The sequence below is a fragment of the Oncorhynchus clarkii genome, chromosome 14, assembly GCF_045791955.1.
Source record: "Oncorhynchus clarkii lewisi isolate Uvic-CL-2024 chromosome 14, UVic_Ocla_1.0, whole genome shotgun sequence".
Lineage (NCBI taxonomy): Eukaryota > Metazoa > Chordata > Actinopteri > Salmoniformes > Salmonidae > Oncorhynchus > Oncorhynchus clarkii.
Window position 1 is genome coordinate 19,715,230 of NC_092160.1, and position 26,196 is coordinate 19,741,425.

The following is a 26,196-nucleotide window of genomic DNA, read 5'->3' on the forward strand; positions in this document are numbered from 1 at the left end:
CTGCCACGCATATTTTGTGTGACTGCGAACGCGAGTGGCGTCTGAAAACAAACTTCCAGGACCAGACTAACATTTTCTCATGACAGCAATATCAACATAGCATGACTACATTAGCCTAGGCCCTAGCACTCCCCCGCCGGTTAAACGTCCCGGTAGACAGCTGTCACCTGGAACTTTCCTTGGGTAAACGTCTGGACGGTCCGTGTATATACCATTAGTTACTAAATATATATTGGTGAGAATGGATTCCTCCTCGGGCTTCGGGAGTGACGAGCAGTGCTTGGCAATATCCTTATGAAAGTCTGCCATTTTTTTTGTTTAGCTTTTTTAAAACTAGGTAGCTGTTAACATGCTAACATAGCTATAGGTTTTTAGGTCGCTAAGTTATCCAGCTAAATTAACTGTTTAGGTTTGGTTGCATTTTATATTTGTAATAATATTGTCTTGCAGGTCAAACATTTTGTTGTGTTTACTCTGAATATTTCAGCTGATTAGTGTTTTTCTCAGTCTGACACTGAAATAATGATCCATGTTTTACTAGCAGGGTTGATTTAATACTACCCAAGAAAGCCTTTGGTCAACTGACCAAGACCATACGGAGAGCACACCTTACACCGGTTTTTAATTATCTGTGTTTGTTTTCTGTGTGTTTTAGAATAGATTTTGAAAGTTTTAGAATTTATTTAGACAATATTATTTTATTAGTCTTTAAATCACTTCACGATTGTGCACCCCAATACATGACAGACATGCAGAATGTACCCAGTAGGTCCCACAGTTCCTCTGGCACTAGCCTTTTAACTATCCCAAAGCCTTGGACCAAGAGGCAGACTTTAGTTACTATGCCCTCAGCCCCTGGAACAGCCTGCCAGAGAACCTGAGTTTTTAAACTGTGAAACTTTGGGCATTTTTTAAAAGAGATCTTTAACACCTTTTTATCTTTGTTTTTCCACAGGGTGCTCTTAGTCTTTTAGTCATTCAGTTCTTTTAGATAATTCATATTTTGTATATATTATTTTATTACATTTCAGCTTTTTAAATTATTATTATTATTATTTTTTACCACGGATTAGACTCTACAGTCCTTGTTCTCTGCATTTGCATCCATAAAGTTTGATTTGTTAACCCAGTAAGCCTAGTTAGCTAGCTAGGAATATTCTGTCCATAGAATTATAATACAAAATAGAATTAAATAGGATCTCTATGGCTCTGTCCAGCTGTGCATGTCTTGGAATCGCAACAGCCTACAAACTCTTGCTTTTTGCTTCAGTTTCCAAAACAAAACAGTATATGGTCATGATGACTTACTGTTTGTAGGTTGTGCAACTGTACTAACTAGCTTAACAATTTTTTCTCTCAATAATACTACATAAGCCTTATACACGTCTTCCATTGTTATTAACATATAGCTCCATTTGAAGTATTTCACAACAACCTTGAATAGACAACAGTCTGGAATAGCTAGTGTGGTTAAATATTTGTTGACCAAATCATAGCCAATATTCTGGTCACTCGGCCTATTTGTAGTTTCATCTTCAAGTTCTAGCCTGCCCTAGTGTGTGTCCCTGCCCTCTCATCATTACTGCTGGTTCCTTAATAGTGATGCTCAAACTGTAAGAGGACAGGAGGTAAGGCTGTCCGGTCAGAAGGAGCCCAGGCTACTGTCACTGATTGAGTTCTCTGGGGAGTTTATGTAAGTACTAACATTAGAGAACTCAGTGTCTGAAAATGTATGTTCATTCATATCTGCCTTTCTCACCCATACTGGGTCATAATGATGAGTTGTACTCAAGTGGTCAGGTTTATTTCTGTCAAGCAGTGGTGTACAATTTGAGATGAAACATTGCATTGCAAAACCTCTTCCTGTCCGACTGCTACTTGCAGGACATTTTTGCTTGTGTGGACCATCTGTACAAGACTATGCAGAAAGACCATACCAATGTTTGCCATGGTGTTCTGTAGTCTACCTTGCATTACAAGGTTCCTCATTATGTTTTTAGCAGCATAATGTTTGAGGGTGAGTGATGATTGACAGGTATGCCTCTAGAACACATATGTCAGAGTCAAGGCCCGCGGGCCACATCCGGCCCGCAAGAAGGTTTTTTACGGCCCCTGGGATGATCTTGATTTATTATTAGAACCGGCCCGCAGCAAGCCGGCAGATCTTTTACACGCACCAATACTACATTTCCCACAATGCAAAGGTGACGCACCGAGCAGTAGGCTGCTTCATTTCAATATTTATTGGCACAGCAGTCGTCAGCATCACAGTAAAATTAACTTTCAGATACCCATCAAAAATGGCAAAACGGAAGGTGGATACTGAGAACCGGGGGTTTCAAACAAGGTGGGAGTCGGAGTATATGTTCACGAAGGTAGCTGGAAAACCTGTGTGTCTTCTGTGTGGAGAAAGTGTGGCGGTACTGAAAGAGTATAATCTGAGACGACATTATGAAACGAAACACGCGGACAAAAACAAGAATATGGACATGGAACAAAGGCTACAAAAGGCAGAGGAATTAAAACGAGGCCTCAAATCTCGACAGGCTCTGTTCAAAAAAGCCAAATCACAAGGCCAGGCTGCTGTCAAGGCCAGTTTTATTTTGGCAGAAGAGATCGCTAAATCAGCCCGGCCATTTACGGAGGGGGATTTCATCAAAAACTGCATGATTAAAGTTTGTGACGAAGTTTGCCCAGAAAAAAGGCAACTCTTTTTAAATGTGAGTCTGAGCAGAAACACCATTGCCGAGAGAGTAGACCAGTTGTCCATCAATCTAAAAGAGCAGCTTGTGAAAAAGGGAAAAGATTTTATTGCATATTCCTTGGCTGTGGATGAGAGCACCGACATTTCTGACATTGCCCAGTTGTCAATTTTCATCCGCGGAGTGGACTCCAGCCTAAGCGTGACAGAGGAGTTTTTGGCTTTACGTCCTATGCATGGCACAACTACGGGGCATGATTTGTATGAAGAGGTGTCAAGATGTGTAAATGAGATGGAGCTGCCTTGGGAAAAACTCGTGGGTTTGACAACCGACGGAGCACCTGCGATGTGTGGACACAGGAGCGGACTGGTGGCGAAGATACGGGAAAAGATGCAAGAGGAAAACGCGACAGGTGAGCTGACAGCTTATCATTGTATCATACACCAGGAAGCGTTGTGCGGTAAAGCCTTGAAAATGGAGCATGTAATGAGCATCATCACGCGCACAGTTAACTTTATCAGAGCCAAAGGTTTGAATCACCGCCAGTTCAAGGCATTTCTGACGGAGTTAGAAACGGAGCATGGTGATTTGCCTTATCACACAGAGGTGCGATGGCTAAGCCAGGGAAAGGTGCTTCAAAGATGTTTCGAGCTTCGTGAGGAGATTTGTCTATTCTTGGACAGCAAAGGGAAAGACACAACACAACTCCGAGACGAAATGTTTCTGTGTGAAATGGCTTTTCTGTGTGACATTACGAGTCATCTGAATGCAATAAACTTGCAGCTGCAGGGTCGGGATCGTGTCATCTCTGATATGTACAGTACAGTGAAGGCATTTAAAACCAAACTGACTCTGTGGGAGACGCAGATGCGGAAAGAAAATTTGAGCCACTTTCCCAGCTGCCAGACCATGAAAGAGAAGCTCTCTACCAGTGCGTTCCCGAGCACACAGTTGGCTGATAAAATAGGTATGCTTACCACTGACTTTCGACGCCGATTTGCTGACTTTGAAGCACAAAAAAGCAGGTTGGAACTGCTCGGTAACCCATTTGCTGTTGACGTGGAAAGCTCACCACCAAACCTCCAAATGGAGTTGATTGAGCTCCAATGCAATGATGCACTGAGGGAAAAATATGCGGCAGTGGGTGCTGCGGAGTTTGCCCGTTTCCTCCCCGGCACAATGCCCCAGCTGCGCATCCAGGCTGCTCAAACGTTGTCTATGTTTGGCAGCACATACCTGTGTGAACAACTGTTTTCTTTGATGAACCTGAACAAAACATCACACAGAAGTCGACTTACTGCTGACCACCTCCACTCAATTCTGAGGATTTCTTCAGCTCAGAGCCTTACCCCGAACATTGATGAACTTGTGGAAAAGATGGGACACCACCAAGTATCACCCTCAACCTCAAACAAGTGAACATTACTGTGCAATCACATATTTAGAGTTTTTACTCAGTTCAAGTTTAAAAGTTAAAATTTAATATTTGTTTTCACTGCATGTTACTTCTCCTTAAACAAAGTGTTGTTTTTGATTAATAGATTTTTGCACTTTATTTTTTTGTATTTCAATCCAATTATATTTTAAAAATATTTCAGTTGAGTGGATGATAGAAAATTGCTATTATTGTTTTTTCTTTGAAGTAAATTTAGCCCACTTTTGCTAAAATAGAAAATATAGTCTACTGATGGTGCCTTGAATACCGGTTTCTTTCATTTAATGTTCATGTTATGGGGATATTTATATAAAGGAAATTTGTCTTTTGTGTCTGTTGAAAATTAAAGATTACTGACAGAGCCATAAGAAAATATTGCTTTATTTATCTGATCATATTGTAATATATTTGTTAGGTTTTCAGTAGGTTCAATTAGGTTCACTAGACTATATGCGTCATTTAAAAAATTTTCAATGAACATTCGAACAGTCCGGCCCTCGTCTTGTAGCTGATTTTTTTATTTGGCCCTCCGTCCATTTGACTTTGACACCCCTGTAATAATAAATCAAGATCATCCCAGGGGCCGTAAAAAACCTTCTTGCGGGCCGGATGTGGCCCGCGGGCCTTGACTCTGACATATGTGCCTTAGACAAAGTAGAGGACCACTCTCTCTGGAAGACCTGTGGATGGAGTTTCTTGGGTGAAACTAGCATGACATTGTTCAATGAGGAATAAATAGAAGAACTATCATGATATTGTTCAATGAGGAATAAATAGAAGAACTATCATAATATTATTTAATGAGGAATAAATAGAAGAACTATCATGATATTGTTCAGTGAGGAATAAATAGAAGAACTATCATGATATTGTTCAATGAGGAATAAATAGAACTATCATGATATTGTTCAATGAGGAATAAATAAAATAACTAGCATGATATTGTTCAATGAGGAATATATAGAAGAACTAGCATAATATTATTTAATGAGGAATAAATAGAAGAACTATCATGATATTGTTCAATGAGGAATAAATAGAAGAACTATCATGATATTGTTCAATGAGGAATAAATAGAAGAACTATCATGATATTGTTCAATGAGGAATAAATAAAAGAACTAGCATGATATTGTTCAATGAGGAATATATAGAAGAACTAGCATAATATTATTCAATGAGGAATAAATAGAAGAACTATCATGATATTGTTCAATCAGGAATAGATAGAAAAACTAGGAGGATATTGTTCAATGAGAAATAGATAGAAGTAACATGATATTATTCAATGAGGTATAAATGGAAGAACTAGCAGGATATTGTTCAATGAGGAATAAATAGAAGAACTATCATGATATTGTTCAATGAGGAATAAATAGAAGAACTATCATGATATTGTTCAATGAGGAATAAATAAAAGAACTAGCATGATATTGTTCAATGAGGAATATATAGAAGAACTAGCATAATATTATTTAATGAGGAATAAATAGAAGAACTATCATGATATTGTTCAATGAGGAATAAATAGAAGAACTATCATGATATTGTTCAATGAGGAATAAATAGAAGAACTATCATGATATTGTTCAATGAGGAATAAATAAAAGAACTAGCATGATATTGTTCAATGAGGAATATATAGAAGAACTAGCATAATATTATTCAATGAGGAATAAATAGAAGAACTATCATGATATTGTTCAATCAGGAATAGATAGAAAAACTAGGAGGATATTGTTCAATGAGAAATAGATAGAAGTAACATGATATTATTCAATGAGGTATAAATGGAAGAACTAGCAGGATATTGTTCAATGAGGAATACATAGAAGACAAAGCCTATGTTGGCAGCTATACAATCAAGAGAGTTACATTTGGTTGGCCTGGTCCCAGATCTGTTTATGCTGTCTTTCCATCTCCTACAGCTATACAGCACAAACAGATCTGGGACCAGGCTAACGATTGGTGCCTGCTGATCATTAAAGTAAAACAAGGCATACTATATACAGTACAAAAAGCCCTGCATATGAGAAACCAGCCTACATGCACACAGCAAACAATAGACATACCCAGTAAAGATTTCAAGAGAGTTTGTATGAAACACGTTTTGAGGCCTGATGATGCTGGGGCCGGTGTTCCAGTAACAAAACACCAATACACTGATAGACAAGGACAGTCACACACATTTAAAATACAATTATATACAAACAATACAACTCAAATAATACAATAAAAAAATAATGTGTGTGTGTGTCTGTGTTAGTGTGTCTTAAAGTGTTTGTGTTTTAAAGTGTGTCTGTGTGTGTGTTTGTGTGTTAAAGTGTGTGTGTTTGTGTTTTAAAGTGTGTGTGTTTGTGTTTTAAAGTGTGTCTGTGTATGTGTTTGTGTGTTAAAGTGTGTGTGTTAAAGTGTGTCTGTGTTTGTGTGTTAAAGTGTGTGTGTTTGTGTCTTAAAGTGTGTGTGTTTGTGTTTTAAAGTGTGTCTGTGTGTGTGTTTGTGTGTTAAAGTGTGTGTGTTTGTGTTTTAAAGTGTGTGTGTTTGTGTTTTATAGTGTGTCTGTGTATGTGTTTGTGTGTTAAAGTGTGTGTGTTAAAGTGTGTCTGTGTTTGTGTGTTAAAGTGTGTGTGTCTGTGTCTTAAAGTGTGTGTGTTTGTGTTTTAAAGTGTGTCTGTGTATGTGTTTGTGTGTTAAAGTGTGTGTGTTAAAGTGTGTCTGTGTTTGTGTGTTAAAGTGTGTGTGTCTGTGTCTTAAAGTGTGTGTGTTTGTGTGTTAAAGTGTGTCTGTGTGTCCCCTCACAGTCCCCGCTGTTCCATGATATGTTGTTGAATCTTTTTTTTAAAGATAATTTTGCTGTTTGCTTGAGTAATTGGAGATGGAAGGGAGTGATGGCAACACGTCATTCAGGGCAGGTGGGCTGAGCCCCACCTGTTTTTTTGGGGGGTTGTTGCTGGTTTTGCATGTTATTTTGGCATTAATATGTGTCAGATATCAGTTTGCAAACAATGTAAAAAGTAAATAAATAGCCTCTTATCCGCTAGTTGTCCCCTTATGCCATAGTTTGTACATCTCAATTGTCAGTAAAAACCACATTTGTTTAAGCAAGTCACCATTTCAGCTTTGTTTTTTTTAAGGCAGTAAATGAGGCTGAATGAACTGTTTCGCTGCCGGACAAGGCTCCGCTGATAGCCAGGTGTATTTGATTATGCTGACAATCTGGAATTTTCATTACAGTAATACTTCTCATAAAAACTAGGAGATGCTATTCATCTCTGGTCAACCCTCAACCCAGAAAGACTGGCATGCATGCTGTTGATGTTAGTTCTGTATGTGCAATTAAGGGAAAGGCGTGCTGCTCCGTTTTGAGCCAACTGCAGCTTTGCAGGCATATTACCAGACAGTAATCAAGATGGAATGATACCAGAGACTGAACATCTAGATCTTTGTGTTACACAGATCATCTTTTTGTAACAGCCATACCCCTCCCCATCTTCACAACTTTGTCAATATGACTTGACCATGATAATTGACCATCCAGTGTTGCACCTAGGAATTTAGCTTCCTCAGCTTGCTCAACGGTCACACCCTTTATATGCAACATTATCAATAACATCAAAGGCTGCACTGAAATATAACAATACAGCTCCAACTATCCTCTTTTAATCCATATCTTTTAACCAATCATCAGTCATCTGAGTCAGTGCAGTACAAGTTGAGGGCCTTTCTCTATATGCATGCTGAAAGTCAGTAGTTAACTTGTTCTCTGAAAAATAGCATTGTATTTGGTCAAACACAATTCCCACCATCAGTTTACTAAGAGCATGCAGCAAACTGATTGGACGGCTGTTAGAGCCAGCAAAGGGTGCTTTACAGTTTCACAATTAACACACGTTTGCTGAAACTACATCTCAGGTACTCAAAACAGTTAGCCAATTTCTCCAAACCCCACAGACATCTTGCAAAATGAAACACAGCAATCAAAATAATCTACTCCCTGCTCAAAATAAAAACATACATCAAATTAATCTAACTTTGTGGTAACGAAGATCACACTAATGGGACATTCAAAACACTACTATCAGAACCTATTTCAGTGTAAAGACTATGATTTTGTTGTACTGTCTGTTGTTTGTGTGTACTCAAACTAGAAAGTAACACAATTGCAAAAATGTACGTTTTATATTTCAACATTTATCAACATGTCAAACAGCATACTGTATGCACACATACAGTAAAAATGCAAACATACAGCAAATATATTTTGCATATTCAAAGGAATAAAAATAGGCCTATTTGTACTACTGTACTGTATGTTAGATCAATTGTACAGAATAGATAAAGAAACTCTCAAAATACAGTAAAATCATAAGTCAGGAAACAAATACTCTATTGCAAAAACAAAATCAGTCATATCTGTTGTTTTGGCCCAGCAACAGATTTTCATCAACATCACAGGCAAAATTCTCCTTGGCCAGACAGCGGGGGAAATACCTTCTGGCATGATTCATCCACCCCTGAAAGGATCGGAATGTCACCACAGGCGACATTGCCTGGAGAACAGCCATACGTTCATGGGGTGTGCGATCATACACCTTCCACCCCCATGCGGAAAACAAATCAATGGGATTGAGAAATGGTGAATATGGTGTGAGATTGAGAATTGTAAACCTGGGTTGGTCATGGAAGTAGTAGCAAAACTCGCGTTGTCCCAAATTAGAACATACATTTGCTGCTCAGAATCGCCTGGCCCTCTCTGCTCTGTCTGAAAAAGATTGTCATGTAAAGTGTTCAGGAAATTAAGGAGATGGGCAGTGTGTATGGTCCAAGGGTGGCATGGCAGTGGAGGACCCCATTGAGGCTCATAGCTGCGCATATGGTGACATTTCCCTCGCGCTGGTCAGATACCTCAATGATGGCGCGTTGACCAATGATGCTAAATTGAATCCAGCCTCACTTATGAATATGAGTTTCTGGGGGACAGGACTTGCATCCAAATCCATGATTCTCTGAAATAAGAGTAAACATTGTAATTGCTGTATGGTAAAGTTCACTGGCAACATCAATGAGTCTAATGTTTCAGGAGTGTAATACCACTACATTGCTTACTTGCACATATTCGTACAGTTTATTCTTCACTCTTTGGGAATTCCTTTCAAATGGGACTCTGTAGATTTGCTTCATCTGGAGATGGTGTTTCTTAAGGATGTGAGCTATTGTTGATAAGCTCACTGATGTTTTCAGTGTTTTCAATAATCGGTTGTTGGATTTCCGCAGTGTTATGGCATTATTTTCAACTACCATTTGCACAATGGCAACCTCCACGTACGTGGTGGTCGTCTTTCAGTTCTACAAAAACCGAAATAGCATAAAATACAGTAAACACTACAGTAATACAGTATACAAAATAAACATGTTGCAAAGTAGTATATCTCCGAATTTCATACATACAGTAATACATGATACATTGACTTTGTTTCCCCTTACAGTATGTATTGGAATCTACAGTCTTTACTCAGCTTGATGTACTACTGTCAGGTAGTAAAAGTAGTAGAGAGGTCCAATGTCTGCAGTACATACCAATTCTCATTTTGGAACGTCTGGATGATGGATGCTATGGTGAAGCAGCTCAGATTGGCCAGCACTCTCTGCCCAGCCTCTTGCATGGTCAAACCATGGTTGACAACATGGTCCACCATAGTCGCCCAAATTTCATCAGAGTTTACTCTGTCCACCTCCACCTTTGTCCTGCCTGTTCGGGAGGCACTCTTGGTCGTCGTCACCGGTCTACTGGCTGCCGCCTTTTTTCCTTTTCTGTTTGTTATGTCTGTATTGATTTCACCTGATCCTTGTTTGAGATTTGTTTTAGGGCTATTTAAGCCGGTTAGGCCCGCCTGCTTTAGTGCGGGCCTGTTTTCTGTTTGTCTGTGGATGGTTGCGTGTGGTATGTTCTCTGACCTTTTTGGTGTCCCGTTTTGGGTCGGTCATATTTTTTCGCCTGTTGTGTTGGCGTTGACCACTTTCCCATTGACCGAAATAAAGTCTGTTTTCTATGAATCCTCTGCCCTCTGCGCCTGACTCCGCACCCACCACTCCTAGCTGTGTGACACTTCCACTGTTCTCCAAACACCAGAGTACTCACTGGTGGCCTTTTTTTATCCATAACAAAGGTCTGATTGCAAAGTGAACATTTAAGCAATTAGTGTTTGCACATGTGAAGAGTGAAAGTGATCAATTGGTAATTGAGCTTAGCTTGTTGAACAGTGTTGTTTTTAATTTACACACAATATATTTTAGTTGTGAAGGTTGTGTCAAAGGTAGCGAATTGCGTGTTGTCAAATGTTTATTATAGAATTGCAATCTGAGTGTAAAGCTAAACATGTGCCAGTAGTACTGCAGATCTGGTGTCTGGTTCTACTAAATGAGTTACAGATGTGGGTCATTGTGCCTCATGGGCCAGTTGTGTGTAAACATTTGGGGAAAACTGTAATAATAATAATAATTTATTCAACTTATATAGTGCTATTCATTATATAAAAAAGTTGATCGACGACCAAGAGACTGAAGGTTGAGAAAGTTCATAACAATAGTTTCCACCTCTACCACACTAACTTGACCAAATTCAAAACAGCAATCCTACTCCTTAATTATTAGATATTTTATACAAAGATATGGTTCACTATTCAATGTATTCAATAGTTTTTCCACTTTACTAGTAACTAGTCATTGAAATGACTGCCAATATGTAAAGGTTTTGTTATAAATGACCCATCAACTTCAGTGAACGATGGAGAGGAATTGGGTTTTCTGCCTATGATATCATTTAAGGTATTCCAACTTATTTTTCCATTCTGCTTTATGTAATTTGCCTTGGTTTGGTAATATAGTTTCTTCTTTGTTAAGTTTAGTCACAATTTCTCAATTTACGGTATGTCAACCAATCAGCTGAGTAGCCTGACTTGTTTGCCACCTCTTTTCCATCATTTCATTGAACCATACAAATATTGAATCATCAAGCCAGAGGACTCTAACAGTTCTCACAGTTCATTTCTTAACAGGTGCATGCTTGTCAACAATTTGCATGAATAATTGTAGAAATACTTCCAGTGATGCATCTAGATTTACTTCCTCATACACATCAGAACAGCATAAATGTTTCACATCGTCACCTTAAAGAGTCCTGTCAAGACGTGTGTGTAGGTGACAGGGAAGTCAGGCGCAGGAGAATCAAGCTTGGTGTAATGGAGTAGTTAAATAACGTGAAACAAAAACTCCAAAACCAACGTCCATAATAAAATAAACGTGGGTACAAGAACGCGTCACACGCCAATCCATAAATCCTGAGCATAACAATAAACAATCTCTGACAAGGACATGAGGGGAAACAGAAGGTTAAATACACAACAGGTAATGAATGGGATTGGAACCAGGTGTGTGGGAAGACAAGACAAAACCAATGGAAAATGAAAAATGGATCAATGATGGCTAGAAGACCGGTGATGTCGACCGCCCGAGCACCGCCCAAACAAGGAGAGGCATCGACTTCGGTAGAAGTCGTGACAAGTCCTAAGAAAACATTTTGCATGATCTCTTATGAATTACTTTAGGCCCAACCTTTGGCACTTTGGCTTTCCTTGTTATTATCGCTTTGGGGCAAAACTCTGCAGCATTAGTGAAGATATGATCAATACATGTGGATGTCACAGATCCAACATTATTGGTATACACTCTAGTTGGTTGAGTGATAACCTGGGTCATATAATAGGCATTAGACACATTTAGAAGCTTCCTCTTGAGAGGGCATCTAGTTGCTAACCAGTAAATGTTGAGGTCATCAGGAAAATATACATCTCTGGTAACATCACACACACTAGTAAGCATTGCACACATATCATCCAAATACTGACTGTTAGCACTTGGTTGCCTATAGCAGCACCCCAAAAGACCTCCGGTCACTCACTACATGTGACCTGGTGCCAGGGAAACATGGGTCCCCAAAGCTCTGAGTGTCCCCCTGAACTGAGCAGTTGGCTCGGCCATGACACCTGCATGACACCGTCTTCAGGGCAGATAGTGACAGACACTCTGAAGGATAGATATATACTCTGATCAGACGTGGGTCAAATGTCAAATACGTTCAAATGCTTGAGCTGTGCTTGATTTAGTCAGATACAAAGAGCCAATGGTGTAGTCCCACAAGCAGTGATGTAAAGTACTGAAGTAAAAATACTTTAAAGTACTACTTGAATAGTTTTTGGGGGTATCTGTACTTTTACTTCACTAGATTCCTAAAGAAAATAATGGACGTTTTCCCTGACATCCAAAAGTACTCGTTACATTTTTCAGGAAAATGGTCAAATTCACAAACTTATTATCAAGAGAACATCCCTGGTCATCCTCTGCCTCTGATCTGGCAGACTCATGAAACACAAATGCTTCGTTTGTAAGTTATTTCTAAGTGTTGGAGTGTGACCCTGGTTATCTGTAAAAAAAAGAAATTACAAAAGACAATTGTGGCTTCTGGTTTGCTTAATATAAGCAATTTTAAAGGATTTATACTTTTACTTTTGATACTATAGTATATTTTTAAAATTGCATTTACTTTTGATACTTCAGTATATTTAAAACCAAATACTTTTAGACTTTTACTCAAGTAGTATTTTACTGAGTGACTTTCACTTTTACTTGACTCATTTTCTATCAAGGTATCTTTACTTTTACTCAAGTATGACAATTGGGGACTCTTTCCACCACTGACCAAAAGGACAAACTACAAGCTTAATCAAGCAAAAATATTTGAGATAGGTATTTGACCCTGGTTTGACTCTGATATACAGCAGGCTATAAAGGTTGAAAACATGCATAGGTTGAGGGTATATCCATATACCTCATGCCTACTCGTGTGTTAGCCATGTGTATGTAGTAAGTGACATATTAGTAACACACTAACACACTATTGATATGCACATTATTTTCATCCTAGTATTTGACCACTAGATGACACTTTAGTTCCCTTTATCAGACCAATGACTGTCTGGTTTCAGACCCATGTCAGGCTGTGTCGCAGATTCCTGAGGACAGTTGAGACTCCCATGCAGCAGGTGGCCAAACGTAGCCGAATTGATAGCCAGGACAGTGTCATTCTTACACACCAGCTTCAGTGTCTTGCTTTCACACAACAAACTTAGTACGGTGGTGCTATGAAAGATTAAAACAGCAGTATCATCACTGACAAAGTGACTGTATAATATATTTCAATAGAATTCGATAATAATATTGTATTTTATTCAGTTAAATAGAAACAGACAAATGTCATTCTAAGTCCGATGATACATTTCCTGATATAGCTGATGTGTCCAGGAATACTTTCTTAGATATTTTGTCTCCTAAATTCACAACCACAGTTTATGACCGTTTATATTACCCTGTGGACTCGTCTCACCGAGGCTTGTAGGACACAATGAGGTACTTGCTGGTGAGGTTCCCGACCAAACACTGGATTGATGACAGGTATATGACAGGAACGCTGGTCCTGACACTCTGACCACCACTTTCGGCAGGGACAAGATAACATAACATTCAAGTCATTACGTCTCAGGAGTAACCTTGCCTGAGGCCTAAGGACTTTCATTAGCTCCCAGAGCAGACTTACACAGTCTTGAGGCATACCAGAGACCCAAGTTCGAACCCACAACTTATTAAATCACTGTTGGAGTTATTCTTGACAGTATGTGATTAATATTATTTAGGTGAAGAGCAACATTTTCATAGACTTGTCAACTTTTGGGGCCAACTGCTGATAACTGCTTCTGTTTTGCTTTCATTAATAGAGGACAACTCTGAGTGGTACAGTACTGAACTCTACCTGGATAGAGGACAACTCTGAGTGGTACAGTACTGAACTCTACCTGGATAGAGGACAACTCTGAGTGGTACAGTACTGTACTCTACCTGGATAGAGAACAACTCTGAGTGGTACAGTACTGAACTCTACCTGGATAGAGAACAACTCTGAGTGGTACAGTACTGAACTCTACCTGGATAGAGAACAACTCTGAGTGGTACAGTACTGTACTTTACCTGGATAGAGAACAACTCTGAGTGGTACAGTATTGTACTTTACCTGGATAGAGGACAACTCTGAGTGGTACAGTACTGTACTCTACCTGGATAGAGGACAACTCTGAGTGGTACAGTACTGAACTCTACCTGGATAGAGGACAACTCTGAGTAGTACAGTACTGCACTTTACCTGGATAGAGAACAACTCTGAGTGGTACAGTACTGAACTCTACCTGGATAGAGGACAACTCTGAGTGGTACAGTACTGAACTCTACCTGGATAGAGGACAACTCTGAGTGGTACAGTACTGAACTCTACCTGGATAGAGGACAACTCTGAGTGGTACAGTACTGAACTCTACCTGGATAGAGGACAACTCTGAGTGGTACAGTACTGTACTCTACCTGGATAGAGGACAACTCTGAGTGGTACAGTACTGAACTCTACCTGGATAGAGGACAACTCTGAGTGGTACAGTACTGAACTCTACCTGGATAGAGGACAACTCTGAGTGGTACAGTACTGAACTTTACCTTGATAGAGGACAACTCTGAGTGGTACAGTACTGTACTCTACCTGGATAGAGGACAACTCTGAGTGGTACAGTACTGTACTCTACCGGGATAGAGGACAACTCTGAGTAGTACAGTACTGAACTCTACCTGGATAGAGAACAACTCTGAGTGGTACAGTACTGTACTTTACCTGGATAGAGAACAACTCTGAGTGGTACAGTACTGAACTCTACCTGGATAGAGGACAACTCTGAGTGGTACAGTACTGTACTCTACCTGGATAGAGGACAACTCTTTATTTTATTTATTTATTTTAATTGTATTTCACCTTTATTTAACCAGGTAGGCAAGTTGAGAACAAGTTCTCATTTACAACTGCGACCTGGCCAAGATAAAGCAAAGCAGTTTGATATATATAACAACACAGAGTTACACATGGAGTAAAACAAACATACAGTCAATAATACAGTAGAAAAATAAGTCTATATACAATGTGAGCAAATGAGGTGAGATAAGGGAGGTAAAGGCAATATATAGGCCATGGTGGTGAAGTAAATACAATATAGCAATTAAAACACTGGAATGGTAGATTTGACAGTAGATGAGCGTGCAAAGTAGAAATACTGGGGTGCAAAGGAGCTAAAGAAATAAAGAAAGAAATACAGTAGGGGAAGAGGTAGTTGTTTGGGCTATTTATAGATGGGCTATGTACAGGTGCAGTGATCTGTGAGCTGCTCTGACAGCTGGTGCTTAAAGCTAGTGAGGGAGATAAGTGTTTCCAGTTTCAGAGATGTTTGTAGTTCGTACTCTGTACTCTGAGTGGTACAGTACTGTACTCTACCTGGATAGAGGACAACTCTGAGTGGTACAGTACTGTACTCTACCTGGATAGAGGACAACTCTGAGTAGTACAGTACTGAACTCTACCTGGATAGAGGACAACTCTGAGTGGTACAGTACTGAACTCTACCTGGATAGAGAACAACTCTGAGTGGTACAGTACTGTACTTTACCTGGATAGAGTACAACTCTGAGTGGCTGACCCCTCCTGTCTCAGCCTCCAGTATTTATGCTGCAGTAGTTTATGTGTCGGGGGGCTAGGGTCAGTTTGTTATATCTGGAGTACTTCTCCTGTCCTATTCGAATCTAAGTGTGCGTTCTCTAATTCTCTCCTTCTCTCTTTCTCTCTCTCGGAGGACCTGAGCCCTAGGACCATGCCCCAGGACTACCTGACATGATGACTCCTTGCTGTCCCCAGTCCACCTGGCTGTGCTGCTGCTCCAGTTTCAACTGTTCTGCCTTATTATTATTCGACCATGCTGATCATTTATGAACATTTGAACATCTTGGCCATGTTCTGTTATAATCTCCACCCGGCACAGCCAGAAGAGGACTGGCCATCCCACATATGCTCTCTCTAATTCTCTCTTTCTTTCTCTCTCTCGGAGGACCTGATCCCTAGGACCATGCCCCAGGAATACCTGACATGATGACTCCTTGCTGTCCCCAGTCCACCTGACTGTGCTGCTGCTCCAGTTTCAACTATTCTGCCTTATTATTATTCGACCATGCTGGTCATTTATGAACATTTGAACATCTTGACCATGTTTTGTTATAATCTCCACCCGGCACAGCCAGAAGAGGACTGGCCACCCCACATAGCCTGGTTCCTCTCTAGGTTTCTTCCTAGGTTTTGGCCTTTCTAGGGAGTTTTTCCTAGCCACCGTGCTTCTTCACCTGCATTGCTTGCTGTTTGGGGTTTTAGGCTGGGTTTCTGTACAGCACTTTGAGATATCAGCTGATGTACGAAGGGCTATATAAAATAAATTTGATTGATTGATTGATTGATGGTACAGTACTGAACTCTACCTGGATAGCAAAAGAGGAAGTGCATTCAGTGTTGTCCTTGGTTATGTTTCTGTTTGCGTGGGTGACACAAGTTCTTGCTTGGGACACGGCGTCTGTAGAACGCTGACAGGATGGATACAGAGGACCTGGAGGGACACTTGATAGACAGGGTGTCCCCATCACAGGCATGAGCAGTGTGGTTTCTCAGGACTGAAAAGGAACAGATGGTTTGCATAGAGAAGAGACTTAAACCTCACGCATCAATCTGGTGTCCTGCTGTTGATCAAAATGTCCTATCACCACATCTAAAGAAATTTAGCATCAATTTCACATAGAAATTGTTCTAACAAATAGGCCCTAAACAGCGTGGATGGGGATTATTATGCAGAAATACTGTACTGTAATTTATTCTACATTTAACAGGCAGGCAATCTCAGCCAAATGCCAACAGTACAATATGACGCTGGTCAAACACCATGTCAAATGTAATCTCCCAGGAGTGGTTTTAATCATCTTTTTATTACTTGACAAGCTGTTCAGAGTTTATGAAACATATGTCAGAAATAAAGGATGACGTCACATCCAAGAAGCCGTATAGGGCTTGATACACTTGAACCAAGACTAAATAGAGATAGTAGTAAATAATTTGCCATACAAATCGAAGAACCGACCTTACACAGAATTAGTTTTCTGTTCCTAAGTCATCATCTTTTAACAATGAAATTACATGACCTCTCCTAAACCCTGTTGGCTGGTTTCCCAGAAACAGATTAAGCCTATCCTGGACTAAAAAGCACTTTATATTGAGAATCTCCTTTAATTGAACATGCTTCTTAACCATAGCTTAATCTGCAAGAGCAAACAAACAGTTTGACACATTACACAATGTGTGTCCTGTGTCATTGTCCTCATGGTCACCCAGCCATGGTTACAAGAGGGTTGTGTCCCAAACACTGGGAGTATCTCTCCTGAGCAGTGTTGTAGTATGATACATAGACCTAGAAAAACACATAGGAGAACAGAGTTCCTAATAGAGTTGGATCCATAGAAATAGAATCCCCTAGAAAGGACAAAACGTTGACTTAAATGGGTATTATTCATTCGAGTCATTCTTATTCTATGGTTCGGTCTGCCCTCATCCCATTGTCACGATATCCTGGGCCATAGAAATAGAATGACTAGACGGAATATAATTTCTAGTCATTCTAGTCATTTCTTCTTCCTGACCCCTCTATGACTCTTCCTGGCTGAGTCTGTTTTGTGTTCCCCAGTGACAGGCAGCTCCACAGAGCCCCAGTAGGGCAGTACCAGGTTCTTCCTCACAATAAGCTATTCTTAGGGCAGCTCTTAGCTCACACCCGTACACAGATGTTGATCCCTGTAAGGATCAAATATAATGTAGCAGTAGAGTGACAACGGCAAGCCCCCAGACAGAGGCAACACTGGTCAGTGGCGGTCACCCCTCGTGTGGACTGGCTGTCTATCTTGTCCAAACAAATCATCATGTAACATCTGTTTGTTGTCATGATGATGTGTCTTTCATTCGGCGATAAAGATGTAACCAGGACAACACAAATAAATCACTGCTATTATCGCAAATGGATGTCAATGTCATTCATATTTAACAACAAAAAATGGCTATTACTATCATTCTAGATTCCCTTTGATATGTGTGTTGAAACAGATCGTCGTGATGGCCAAACTCAATGATATGTGTGTTGAAACAGATCGTCGTGATGGCCAAACTCAATGATATGTGTGTTGAAACAGATCGTCGTGATGGCCAAACTCAATGATATGTGTGCTAAAACAGATCGTCGTGATGGCCATTCTCAGTGATATGTGTGTTGAAACAGATCGTCGTGATGGCCATTCTCAGTGATATGTGTGTTGAAACAGATCGTCGTGATGGCCAAACTCAATGATATGTGTGTTGAAACAGATCGTCGTGATGGCCATTCTCAGTGATATGTGTGTTGAAACAGATCGTCGTGATGGCCAAACTCAATGATATGTGTGTTGAAACAGATCGTTGTGATGGCCAAACTCAATGATATGTGTGCTAAAACAGATCGTCGTGATGGCCATTCTCAGTGATATGTGTGTTGAAACAGATCGTCGTGATGGCCAAACTCAGTGATATGTGTGCTAAAACAGATCGTCGTGATGGCCATTCTCAGTGATATGTGTGTTGAAACAGATCGTCGTGATGGCCAAACTCAGTGATATGTGTGCTAAAACAGATCGTCGTGATGACCATTCTCAGTGATATGTGTGTTGAAACAGATCGTCGTGATGACCACACTCAATGATATGTGTGCTGAAACAGATCGTCGTGATGACCACACTCAATGATATGTGTGCTGAAACAGATCGTCGTGATGACCATTCTCAGTGATATGTGTGTTGAAACAGATCGTCGTGATGGCAATTCTCAGTGATATGTGTGTTGAAACAGATCGTCGTGATGGCAATTCTCAGTGATATGTGTGTTGAAACAGATCGTCGTGATGACCATTCTCAGTGATATGTGTGTTGAAACAGATCGTCGTGATGGCAATTCTCAGTGATATGTGTGTTGAAACAGATCGTCGTGATGACCATTCTCAGTGATATGTGTGTTGAAACAGATCGTCGTGATGGCCATTCTCAGTGATATGTGGAGAATTTAACAAGAATTGTAATATTTTCAGAATGAAAAAGACTAATTTATTTATGTTGTTTTTATTTAACCTTTATTTAACCAGGAAGGGCTCATTGAGATTTGAAATCTCTTTTTCAAGAGTGTCCTGGCCTAAATTCCCTATACAGTGCATCACCTTGGCTAAAGCCCTATTGGCCCTAGTCAAAGGTAAAGCATTCCATTGCGAACAGGGTGCCATTTGGGATGCGGCCAGTGTCTTGTGGACGCTTCCTCTCCACAGAGCATGTAGTGCTGAGGGAGCCGTACCAGCATCTACCCCCCCCTCCCCACCCCCACATTCTTTCTCTACAGCAACAACGAAGGTCAAAAACACTGCACTCACCGGAGCAATGTGGAGCGGACCATGATCTGTGTGTGTTCAGAGCCGAGATAAGGAAGAGGGACAAAGACCAGCAGGACCTCCAGAAGCTCCATGGGCTGGTCATGGTGCCCATCCTACATTACAGACCACCAGGGGGGTTAACCACTACGAGATGCTGCTTGGCTGTTACTGACCATGAGCAAGTGGTTAGGATGTTGTGGTGATGATACCTGTTGTCTTAACCCTGTTCACGGTCAAAAATAACATCTGACAGCTTCTGTGTGTGTTCAGATTCAGACTGTTTAATAGTCACATGTACAGGGTTGATTCAGACTGTTTAATAGTCACATGTACAGGGTTGATTCAGACTGTTTAATAGTCACATGTACAGGGTTGATTCAGACTGTTTAATAGTCACATGTACAGGGCTGATTCAGACTGTTTAATAGTCACATGTACAGGGTTGATTCATACTGTTTAATAGTCACATGTACAGGGTTGATTCAGACTGTTTAATAGTCACATGTACAGGATTGCAGGTGTGATTGCAGGATACAATGAAAATCTTAGGCTCCTAGCTCCAACATGCAGGACTAAGTGACCATTGGGGGAGTGAGGGGGGGGTGACCATAGGGGGAGCAGCATGACCATTGGGGGAGTGAAGGGGGGTGACCATAGGGGGAGCAGCATGACCATTGGGGGAGTGAGGGGGGGGTGACCATAGGGGGAGCAGCATGACCATTTGGGGAGTGAGGGGGGGGTGACCATAGGGGGAGCAGCATGACTATTGGGGGAGTGAGGGGGGGTGACCATAGGGGGAGCAGCATGACCATTGGGGGAGTGAGGGGGGGTGACCATAGGGGGAGCAGCATGACCATTGGGGGAGTGAAGGGGGGTGACCATAGGGGGAGCAGCATGACCATTGGGGGAGTGAGGGGGGAGCAGCATGACCATTGGGGGAGTGAGGGGGGGGTGACCATAGGGGGAGCAGCATGACCATTGAGGGGTGGGGGGGACCAAGTAAAATAAAAACAAGACACATTTTTATAAAAAAACGTATAATATACATATTAACAACTACAACAGTGATTCATGTTTTGGGGTGGGGGGGAGCAGCAGGTAAGGTACGTTATTGTTGAGGGGGGTGTCCACATTTATCAATACATGTCAAACAGCATACTGTATGCACACATACAGTAAAAATGCAAACATACAGTAAATATATTTTGCATATGCTACTGTATTTGTAGTACTGTACTTTATGTTAGATCAATTTTACGGAATGGGGTTCCTTAAGGAATCGGGCTATGGTTGATAAGATCACTCTGATGTTATGGAAGATCGCAGGGTTTTCAATAATCTGTTGTTGAATTTCACAATGGCAGCCTCCTGTTCGTCTGTAAATAGACTTGTTCTACCACCACGTGATGGTCGTCTTTCAGTTCTACAAAAACAAAATAGCATACAGTACACAAGATAAACGTGTTACAAAATAGTATAGCTCCCAATTTCATACATGAAACATTTACTTTAATTCCCCTTACAGTATGTATTGGAATCTACATTCTTTACTGTGCTTTGTTCTCCAAACACCGGAGTACTCACCGGGGCCTTTTTATCCATAACAAAGGTCTGATTGCAAAGTGAACATTTAAGCAATTAGTGTTTGAACATGTGAAGAGTGAAAGTGATCAATTGGTAATTGAGCTTAGCTTGTTGAACAGTGTTGCTTTTCATTTGCACACATGAAATTTGAGTTTGTGTGTTGTGTTTTGCCAAATGTTTGTTGTAGAATTGCAATCTGAGGGTAAGGCAAAACATGTGCCAGTAGTACTCCAAATTTGGTGTCTGGTGCTGCTAAATGAGTTACAGGTTTGTGTCAGTGTGCCTTATGGGCCAGTTTTAGTGTGTAAACATTTGGGGAAAACTGTAATAGAGATATGGCTGATCTATCTTCCTGAGATAGGCCTTTCCTTTTCCTTTGCTCTGAGGAAAGGGAAGAGAGAGGTCAATGGCAAGTAACACATTTCCAGCCAGCTCTGCATTTTTCAGTAACACTTCAGATCTCACAGGTCATTCTCACAATGTTTTTGTTAATAGTGATTTCATTGCTCCATATGTTTGTGACTTACCTGCTGTTTCCCCTTTTCATCCTAGATTGACTAGGAAAAGTACATTACCCGAAGAAAAGTTGCGTATCAGCTGTCTAAAAGTAAAAAGGGATGAAAGTAAAAAATAAGTAATATTTTGAATAACAGTAGTGTTCCTGCAAAACTCATTAATAAATATTGTCTTTTAGTAGACAGGTCTATTCAAAGCGACTTAAATGCACACCTGTATGTTCAATAGATGTGACCAGCGTGGTAACCAAACCTACCATTTTTCAAATGAGCTATCAGCACCACTCAGCGCAGTTGTCATAGCAACCAAACATTGATAAATATAACTAGGAAACTCAGTATGTAGGTTCACCATTGCACCAAGTGGAGTGAGGAATGGCACAGTGTTATCAGTGAGAGTTGACTGTCTTGGATAAGAGCAGATAGCTAGTTGTTTATGGTGTAGGTCATCACATTTAGGAATGGCACTCCAGTGTTTTATTATGAACCCTCCCAAACACAAACTCCCTCCTTGTCTCTAGAGGTCAAACAAGATCAAGAGGAGTCACACTCTTGGACATTCCTACTGCAATGGACTGATCCAGTAATTCAAATGGAATTCATAAGGGCTTGGGTAGATACACATCACTGCTGATCCTGTTGAGAAACCCTATTCATCCCACATTTCCACTCTTTCCCTCACCACTTTATGATTCAGTTCTTTTAACATGACAAGTGATCCTGCATACATACCACTGAAATCCAGAACACCTCCCAAGGAGTGTCACTACGATGATTAAGTCCTCTAGGGAACTCCCACTATGTCTACTACACACTTAGAAACAAGGTGCTATCTACAACCTAAAAGGGTTCTTCGGAAACCATTTTTTATTTGATTGCATTGTGGAGCTGGGTGGACTGTAGAATACCGGACATCAATACTTAATGGGAGTACTGGGAGGGGTGAGAAGAGCGTGTGTAAGAGATGAGGGCCGTGATATCCGACTCCAACTACTTCAAACGTGGAAATGTGGGCCATTTCTGATTGAGATGTTGATAAGATTTCAATCTATATTCACCCATTTAAAAAGACAGTCAGATGTTTGTTGACATCCCAATGTGTTATCACTATGCTTTCCACCATCCAAAAGAACAACCAAATTCCAATGGAAAAACCATGTAAGATTTTTGGTTTAGTTGTCACCTACTGTAAATGTATTATAATAGCACTTTCAACCATTTAAAAGCACAACAAAGTTCAAATGGGAATACAATGTCAGATATTTTGTATTTATACAACAAGTTAATGTGTTATTACTGTGCTGAATCTAATAGCACAACCAAATTACCTGGATTGTATTTGATATTACATGAACAGTACATAGCGCGATTGATCAATGCTGTTCAAGAGTCTGCACAGATATTTATATATATATGACCTTTACATGCCATCTTGAACAGGCACACTTTCTATGATTGCATAAGAAAACATTTATAGTTACGTTAACCTCAAAATGTGGTCATGGATGAGTTACTCATTTTCAGGTTGAATAAAGACTGTTACATTAGTTTGTAAGATAGTCTTAACTTTAGCCTATCTACTGTATTAAAAAAGTCATATTGAATTGTGTTAGGTTGACAACACAAGCAAGCAAACACAAGCAATATCAACATTTAAGGTAGATCTACTGCTTGGATAGTTCCATCTGAGCCACTAGTTTAATCCCATGCATGGATGTTTATTTTTGGTTTAGTTGCAGATCCTTTGTTACTTTGTCGACAAGTTAATAGACTATTTACTGTATTGCAAAAGTGATGTTGAATTGTGTTTGGTTGTCAACGCAATTTTGTGCCACTGACTTAGTCTGACTTTAGTTTCAGTTTGTCAGCAAATTAATAATTGATATGTTTGATTCACGTCTCCATCACAACCAGAAATCTAAGTTAAAGAATAGGACTAAATCGAATCAAACTTTAAATGCACTTTTAAAAAACGATGGATGAGAACGTTACAGAGGCATAAACATCATACCCTTCAAAAGGCTAACCTCCCCTGTTATTGTATTGGTGAGAGGTTAGAATGTCTTGGGGGGTATGATATTTGTGCTTATGTAACTTTCTCACTCATAAATATTCACAATTCATTCAGGATTATCCGTAATAATGGTAGCATCCAAATTAAACAAGTGTTTAGAAACATATTCTATTCTTATTTACAAAATGACACAATACATTATTTACCATTCCATTTCTATTGGGCACAAAATAATCTGAAACACAACCAAAACAAACAGCAATTGCATCCAACAAAGTTGTAGATTTCATGCTAGGAATAGGGACCAAATACTTCGAACTACGTTAATAGCAGCCTGGTGTCATAGACGTAGATGTAGATGTAGATGTAACATAGTAAATATAAACTCGGGACACTCAAATTAAATCAAATCAAAACCAATTTAATTGGTCACATACACGGTTAGCAGTTCCTACATTGCAGTAATATCTCACAAGTAATCTAACAATTCCCCAACAACTACCTAATAGACACAAATCTAAAGGGATGGAATAAGAATATGTAGATATAAATATATGGATGAGCGATGGCCGAGCAGCTTAGGCAAGGTGCAACAGATGGTATGAGGTACACTACCGTTTAAAAGTTTCGGGTCACTTCAACATTTCCTTGTTTTTTAAAGAAAATGACATTTTTTGTCCATTAAAATAACATCGCATTCATCAGAAATACAGTGTAGACATTGTTAATGTTGTAAATGACTATTGTAGCTGGAAACGGCAGATTTTTCATGGAATATCTACATAGGCGTACAGAGGCCCATTATCAGCAACCATCACTCCTGTGTTCCAATGGCACGTTGTGTTAGCTAATTCAAGTTTATCATTTTAAAAGGCTAATTGATCATTAGAAAACCCTTTTGCAATTATGTTAGTACAGCTGGAAACTCTTGTACTGATTAAAGAAGCAATAAAACTGGCCTTCTTTAGACTAGTTGAGTATCTGGAGAATCAGCATTTGTGGGTTCAATTACAGGCTCAAAATGGCCAGAAACAAAGACCTTTCTTCTGAAACTCATCAGTCTATTCTTGTTCTGAGAAATGAAGGCTATTCCATGTGAGAAATTGCCAAGACACTGAATATCGCCTTCCGGGTGGCGGATTGGTTTAAGGCCCTGCATCGCAGTGCTAGCTGTGCCACCAGAGATTCTGGGTTTGCGCCCAGGCTCTGTCGTAACCAGCCGCGACCGGGAGGTCCGTGGGGAGACGCACAATTGGCCTAGCGTCGTCTGGGTTAGGGAGGGCTTGGCCGGTAGGGATATCCTTGTCTCATCGTGCACCAGCGCCTCCTGTGGCGGGCCGGGTGCAGTGCGCGCTAACCAAGGTTGCCAGGTGCACGATGTTGGGGAGAAAAAGGGGTAAAAAATAATAATAATAATAAAATAAAAAAACAACCACTGAGTTGCATAGCGCCACATTCAAATAATATTACTACAAATATTTATATTCATGAAATCACAAGTGCAATATTGCAAAACACAGTTTAGCATTTTGTTAATCCACCTGTCGTCTCAGATTTTAAAAATATGCTTTACAGCGAAAGCAATCCAAGCGTTTGTGTAAGTTTATCAATCGCTCAACAAAATATTATGTACACTTAGCATCAAGTAGCATGGTCACGAAAATCAGAAAAGCAATCAAATTAATAATTTATCTTTGATGGTCTTCGGATGTTTTCACTCACGAGACTCCCAGTTACACAATAAATGTTCCTTTTGTTCCATAAAGATTATATTTATATCCAAAATACCTCCGTTTGTTTGGCGTGTTATGTTCAGAAATTCACAGGAAAGAGCGGTCACGACAGCGCAGACAAATTCCAAATAATATCCGTAATGTCCACAGAAAAATGTCAAATGTTTTTTATAATCAATCCTCAGGTTGTTTTTAAAATATATAATCGATAATATATCAACTGCAACTGTCTTTATCAGTAGGAGAGGGAGAGGCAATGGCTGCCCAAACTCTGTTGCGTGAGCAAAACTCATGCGAACACCAGACGCGATGTTATCTTTCTCGCTAATTTTTCAAAATAAAAGCCTGAAACTATGTCTAAAGACTGTTGACACCTTGAGGAAGCGATAGGAAAAGGAATCTGGTTGATATCCCTTTAAATGGAGCGAAGGCAGGCTATGGAACATGCTTTCAAAATAGAAACCACTTCCTGGTTTGATTTTCCTAAGGTTTCGCCTGCAATATCAGTTCTGTTATACTCACAGGCAATATTTTGACAGTTTTGGAAACTTTAGAGTATTTCTATCCTAATCTGTCAATTATATGCATATTCTAGCATCTGGTCCTGAGAAATAGCCTGTTTACTTTGGGAACGTTATTTTTCCAAACATGAAAATAGTGCCCCCTAGCTTCAAGAGGTTAAACCCTTTCCGTTTCCTTACAGTTCCTGCCACTCATCTGCTCCATGCCCTCACCCAGGGGATGTAGGCTGGGGGTTCTCCCAT

At 40.1% G+C, this 26,196-nt stretch overlaps 1 pseudogene; it reads right to left on the reverse strand.

Annotated features, from left to right (window-relative positions):
* Window positions 1-12,058: 12,058 nt before the first annotated feature.
* On the reverse strand, window positions 12,059-26,196 carry LOC139365841 (protein eva-1 homolog C-like; annotated as a pseudogene).